At 50.0% G+C, this 6,868-nt stretch overlaps 1 long non-coding RNA gene across 1 annotated transcript; it reads left to right on the top strand.

The window, feature by feature from the left end:
- The first annotated feature begins 3,096 nt into the window (after positions 1-3,096).
- LOC111946477 lies at positions 3,097-3,755 on the top strand. The gene is made up of 2 exons (XR_002872211.1): positions 3,097-3,374; positions 3,448-3,755. It is a non-coding gene; the product is annotated as an uncharacterized LOC111946477 (long non-coding RNA).
- Positions 3,756-6,868: the final 3,113 nt, after the last annotated feature.

Genomic DNA, 6,868 nt, shown 5'->3' with positions numbered 1-6,868 from the left:
AACATCTTCACATTTTTGGCCATTTCTTCAGCAAATTCAGCTCTGCTTTTTCTTCTGGAAATTCAGCTCCTTCTAGTTAATAAATATTGTCAATTGATTTTTTTTTAGCAAATGTCCCCACTGCATTTTTTTTAACGTAGCTCTAGTTTTATCTTTTAGGATCTGTTGTCAGTCAGTTAGAACCTCATAAATGTCTAAAGTTTCTCTAAAATGTTCAAATGTTGTTGCAGTGTAGAGACAGGTCTGTGTTTTGTGACGCTGTGCTCATCCTCAAACTCATACAGTGGAATAGCTTTTGCTCTTTTCATTCTGTTGGGAAAATGCCCTTTAGTATTGCTGTTGGCCGCACAAAAGCCTTCAACAACTTTTATCCATTCTGACTTTTAGTTTTTGACTCAGGGGTCTGCAACCTGACAGAGGTCACCATGAGAAAAAGGAGCCTCTGGGAGCAACACTGTCATAGACCAGCAGGTGGAGCAGCAGTTTGCATTAGAGAAGTCAGTTCTAATATGTCCAACCATGACAGTGGATAGTGACGGGGGGGCTGACTTTCTTGTGTCTGTGTTCCACAGACTGAGAAGGATTATCTTGTTGGGGTTTTGCTTGACATCAGCAAGTCTCTCCTCTAGAAAACACTTGGGGAAGAAAACAAATTCCTAACTCCAAACATTTCTGAGAGAGGCCACAGGTCAGCACAGACGGAAAGCAAACTTGGAAGGGGAAAAGCAAAAAGGCAAACCAAATTAGTCTGGTTTATTCGAGGAAGGAAATAAACAGAGAACTGCATTTTAGTAATGATGGACTGTACAAGATAATCTATATGTGAGATGTGTTGTTTAATCCTCAGCCCTTCTGCCGTGGGCCGGGGTGGGGGTCGGGGCCTCCGGTGCCTGGCGGGGGGTGGTGGGGGCTCCGTTGGTCGGGGGTCGGGTCCGGCGCCTGGGTGGGGCGGGCTGGGGCGCTGCGTGGTCCTCTGGGCTTGGGTGTGGGGGTGCGTGGTGGGGGTGTGGGGTGGTGGTCTGGCTTGGCTTGGGGGGGTGGTCCCTTTGCCTGTGCTGGGGGGGGTTGGCGTGGGGCGCTGCTCGGGGGGGGGCCCAGCGGCGCTGGATGGGCTTCCCATCTACACCTGGGGCTGGGATCTGCCCTTCCCTGGCTCTGGGGCGGGACGGGACAACCCTCTTGGGGCCCCAAGTCGTTCTGGGTGTCATCCGCCTCGGCTGCGGGGTCTGGGGTGGGGTGGGGTTGGGGGTCTTGTCGGCCCTGTCCTGTGGGGGGGCATTCTGGGGGAGGGGGGGGGGCACTATTGGTACGGGGCAGGGGGGGTTGACGGGTCGGGGTCTCCGCTGAGGCCATCGGCGGTTTCCCCGGCCAGTTGGCTGCCTCGGTCCCGTCGAGGCCTGACCAGAGCTCTTCTAGGGCCGGCGTTTGGGGGTGGGGGCCTGGGCTTGCTCCGGGGGGGGCCGACGCTTTCTGGCTCCTCTCTTTCTGTGTGGGGGGGGTGGCGCTGGGCCTGGGGTGTCGGCGCCTCCGGGGGTGGGGCCCCTGGGCTGGGTGGGCCTGGCCCCCTTGCTGGGGGGGGGGGGGGACAGCTGTTTGACCACCGGGGGACAGTCTACCAGCTGTCCCCAACTTACCCCCTTCCTCATATAACCTCATAATAGGGTGAGGGGGTGGGGGGCTTAGCCTGCGATGAGCCTTGGGGGGGGGTTTACTAGGCAGTGGCCCCCCTCCTTTGGTTGCCGTATGGAGTGGGCCCCCCCTCTTTCAGTTTTATTTGCACCTTAGACATGTAGGGCCCTTGGTAGGGGGGGGTGCTTGGACATCACTGCCAGCAAGCAGCGGATGTCCTCCTAGCACCCTACCCGCCAATTTTAACCGCACCTTAGACATTTAGGGCCCCTTGGTGGGGAGGGTGAGGGGACGTCACTGTGAGTAATCAGGAGATGTCCCCTTAATGCCCTATCCGCCAATTTTAACTGCACCACCCTTAGTACACACACCCCTCCCCCCTCAATATATACATCCCAACATAAACACACACACATGCACACACACACCCTCTCAAACACACATACACGCACACACATTTTACAAGGAAGGTGGGACCTAGGACCATCTGTCCCCTGCCTCTTCCCTGGTGGGGGGTACGGGCCCCTTTGCAACGGCGGCCGTGTCCCCGGGGTGCCGGCTTCCTGGGCCCGGCGGTGCTCTCTCCGCGCGGTGGGGGGGTTCACATTACATCTGAGCCGGGGGTGTTCGTGTCCCTGGGGGGTGGGTTCTGGTCCTTGCTCCTGAGTGCTGGGCCCCGCCAAATTTCCAACTGTGGCCGAGCCTGGTCGGGCCATATTTACAACACCCCTTGTGGGCCCTCCTTTTTCCCCGGGGTTCCCCCCTCCTGGGCGGGGGCGGCTGGCCCCTGCCTTGCTCCTCCCTGGACCAACCGTGGGCCGGGCGGATGGCTGCCTGGAGTGCGGAGCGGGTCTCCCTTGGGGGGTCCTGGCTCGTACCTGGGGTTGGGGCGGGGGGATGCCCGGAACTCCTGGGTGGTGATGGGGTGCTCGTCTGGGGCTGTGGGCGTCCGTCTCCGGTGGGGCCCTGCGTTGGGTTCTCCCGGCGCGGCGGGGGGGCTGCTCTCCTGGTTGGGCTGGGGCGGCGCTCTCTTTCCCTCCGTGCCTCCCTGCTCTCTGGCTCTGGGGGCCTTGCGCCGGTCCTGCTGGCCCTGGCCTGGGTGGTGGTTTGAGCAGGTGGGACAAATTGCATGATTGGATGGTTTTTTGCATGTTGTGTTTTTTCACCCTTTGCATGCTGCATGTGGACACGCCCCTTAATTAGAAGCACCTGCTCTTAATTGATAGACTATATAGGAGTGGAGCAGAGAAACAGACGGGCTCCAGAATGTAGCAGACTCTGGGAAAAGTTCCTGCCTGGCCAGGAGGGCGCATATCCCAGGGGCGCTTGGTTCTGCGCACCCTGGGAGCATGGTATACAAGACGGGAACCACTGGGCCTGTATGCACAGGGGACTCATTTGAACCGCCAGACCACTCATCAGGTGCACCAATGGAGTTTGGAGGGCGCATGCACCGGGGGAAATTGGACCGCTGGGACCGCCAGTTCTGCCATGCCGTCAACACGCAGGGGCAGGGCAGGGACCCTGCCTGTGTTGTAAGTAGCCCGACATGACTTAGCAGACTGGTAGAAACACACAAGAAGGCTGAGTCCAGCCTGGATGTTGGAGTACCTTTGGTGCTGCCGCTTTTGTGTTTCCACGTAGGAGTCCCAGCGCGCCGGAAGGCCAGCCAGAAGCGACATGACACGGGGAGGAGTTTGTGAGGCTGAATACGCGCAGAGGCAGAGGGGAACTCTGCCTGGCCTGTAAGTATGGGAAAGCGTAGCCACACTCCTCAGGATGGCCTAAGGCAACCGTGGTTGCTTCTGGTGCTGGCAGATATGTTTGCCTGCAGGTCCCGGTGCGTGTGACCCGAGGACTTCCCTGGTCATGGAGGAAGGACATCGTGGGTCAAGTCTGGCGGGTGGAGGACATCCCCTGGATTCTGGATCTGCGGCCTCCCAAAGCTGTTTTTGTCGTCTGTCCCCCGGACTTTTAATATAGCTTTTTACTAGTTTTTACCCTGTTTCTTCATCTTATTGTATTTTATACTTTTTAGAGCTGTTTTATGTATTTTAAAGTTTTTTACCATCTTATTGGCCAGTCAGGTTTTTAGGATTAATAAATTATTGTTGTGGCCAAAAATACTTGGTTCCTCTTTGGTGGCTCGTGTGTTCTCACCCAGATCATCCCTCTAACCTGCAATAATTCAATTACATCTTTTCATTCCATCTCCAAATTTCTTACTGCCTTTCATCATCAACTACCCCCCTAACAGTGGGCTTGGTCGCCCGGGTGGCGGTTGTTCCCTGCCGGTTCCCGTGTGCCGTTGGGGGGATTCCGGCTGCCGCTGCTGCGGTGGGGGTCTTGGGGGGGGGGGGATGGCTGGGCACTCTCCCTCCTTCTTTTCACGTTCCACCATCCATTTTAGAAGAACATAAACACTCACCTGAGCACAGGTGTTAGCTCAACAGTTTGCATGACTGAATGACTGGAATATTTCACACTAGTTGGTTTTAAGGCATAAGTATGCGTGTGAACACTGTTTTGTGTACATGTCGACAGGTGGACATTTTTGCAGCTAGCAGGTGTGTTTATAACATTTGAGTGTGTGTGTGGACAGGCTCCGCCCTTTTTGTGCTACATTTGAACCTTACCATAATGATTAACAACCAGTAAACTTGTTGCTTTATGCTGCTTCATGGTCTTATCCCCCTTCCCCTCCTATTATCACCCCCTACCCCCCCTCTCTCTAACGTCCCTCTCTCTTCTTCCCCTCTTTCCTTTTCCGTCCGGTCCAACACCAAAGGTTTTCAGACATGATTGAAATTAAAGTTTGGCCTCAACTACAAAAGGGGTTTATTCAGACATACCTTTGGTTTGTCTGAAGATTAATAACCCCTCTTGTTAAAGTAAAATATGTACAACACAAGAGGCCCTCAGCTCTCATCTGTCTGCCCAGCTGTTGGACAGGACAAGTTAAAAAAAATAAAAAAAAAATAATCCTCAGCACTTTGTGTCTCTTTCTGATGCAATGCATTAAAATGCCAAATACACAAATGTTTAATTATTGTGCATGAAAGTCATGGAGAGTAGGCTCCGGAGCTACGTGTGGTTCTTTAAAAGAAATTAAAAATAAAGTTTTAACGTTTAAAAAATATCTGTAAAGTTACATGTAGGTTGTTAGCAAAGTAAAAAGTTTGGGGGTTAGAGTGCTGGATAGAGAGAAAATGTTCATGCATCAACGGTAGAGCTTGACACGCTTGACATGTTTCTGCTTGTATGTTTGTGAGTTGATCTGTATTTGTGGGTCTGTAAAGACATGTGTGAAGGTTTGTTAAGCCAATAGGCACGTTTATTGTGTTTGTGGATGTGTTTGCTGTGGACAGGGTCAGAACTTTTGGTTCACATCTATGTGGAAGTCATACTGAGAAATCTCCAGCAACTTGTTTCCTCTTTTGTTTGTAACTGCTCTCCTTATGTTTCCATAATTATCCACCAACTACTTTTCTCCCTTTTCTGTTTGTTTAGCCATCCCCCCCCCTCCCACACCAACCCCACTCTACATAACAAAGACAAACTATTTATTATTGCTAAAAATATTGCTGCAGATAATAATAAATGAAGATCCACTCTGGAGTCACAGAGCTGGCCCAACCTTCTAGACTCCCTAAACATCAGTTGACCTCAATCCAGGAGCAGGTCTTTGGAAACTGAGCTGGAAGCTAAACTAATTTGAGTAAATATTAATAATTATTGACCTCTGAAAACATAGAAGAATGTTTCTGCTGTCTGAATAGTCAGCTGTAAAAATGGTGAGTGAGATTCAGGAAAAGATCTTAAAGGCAGTTTCCTTTCCAACACATGTATAGAGCTCTGCGTCTCTGTCCATGATCACTGCAGGCTTTGGACTGATTTTCAGCACTGGACAGCTCCCGTGTGGCTTCACGATTGCTGCAGAGTTTGCAAACAGCTCTTGTTCTTGCTCTGTCCTCTGAGAGTCATCTCCAATGGATGTTAAAAAAGAAAAGAAAATCTAAGAGAATATCCAGAAAGAGACAGAAATAGAACTTTTAAGTAAACTTAACACAAAATGAGTGAACCAAGAACAGGACACTATCTGTTGGAAACGTTAAGAATTAATGAACTTTCTTGGGTGAAGTAGTGAATGAGGATAAAGCCATGTGAATCATTAAATCTCTGGATCCAGACGACAATCTCATTGAGTTCCATGAGTCATTTAAGAATCCAAATTACATTAGTCTGGTCTATGAAAATCTGGATCAGAGCTTAGAGAACTTGATACAGAAAAACTCTCTCTGACCGACTCATTTGTGTGGAATCAGAGCAGCTCAGCAGTTGCTGGGAGCTCTGAACAGACTAAAATGTACTGAAGTATTTCATGATGACATTAAATTAGATGATATCATCATGGTCAAGCTGAACTGTAAACATTACAAATGAAAACTTATTGATTTTGGTTTGGCTGCGGACTCATATATGAATGTAAAAATGGGTCAAAATGGACGAGCTTGTAGATTTGATGTGAGAAGTTGTAAAATAGAATCTGAGAACTTGTACACCAAAAATCTGCATCTGTGTGTAAAAATCTTCAGCTGTAAAGTTTGACAAACAAAATCCCAACTGACAAATTCCCGTTTGCATGTGTTCATTTAGAGTTACAACCTCCAATTGGTGATTACAACTGCTCGAATCACAGCTCGCTACAACTGCGCTCAGACTTTTGACACGTTCCCTGTAAGAAATTTGTGTCAAAACGGATCTGTGTCCGATAATGGAATATGGGGGGCCAAGGGGGTGTCAACCAATCAGAGTGCAGGACTCAGAAGACTTGGTAAAGTTAAAAAGATCTTCCCAGATTCAGACTTCCAGCCTCAATAACTCTTCTGATAAACGTTCAAATGTGACAGCAAGTCTCTCAATCATTTTGTTTGAACACAGAGAGTGAACTCCATTTACAGCTGGAGAAGAACAATTCTCCTTAGAAAGCAGGAAAAAACATCTTTTTTCTTTGGAAATGCATTTGTAGTTATTGAGACCAGAAGCCCTCACTCATGATTTCCTCACCATGAGGCGCCTTTCAGAGGACAGTAAGGAGACGTATGCTGCCAAAGAACAAAACCTCATGAGAGAGGCCCAGTTTTCAGGAATGAAGGTAAAGTCTCCAGCAGCTGATGGTGCCTCTGTGGATGTGAGTGAGGTGCTTGAGGAAGAACTGCAGGATGGAATGTCAAATGCT

Source organism: Oryzias latipes, chromosome 19 (genome assembly GCF_002234675.1).
Source record: "Oryzias latipes chromosome 19, ASM223467v1".
Classification (NCBI taxonomy): Eukaryota; Metazoa; Chordata; class Actinopteri; order Beloniformes; family Adrianichthyidae; genus Oryzias; species Oryzias latipes.
The sequence above is the reverse complement of the archived record's forward strand: the minus strand, read 5'-3'. Positions and strand labels throughout refer to the sequence as shown.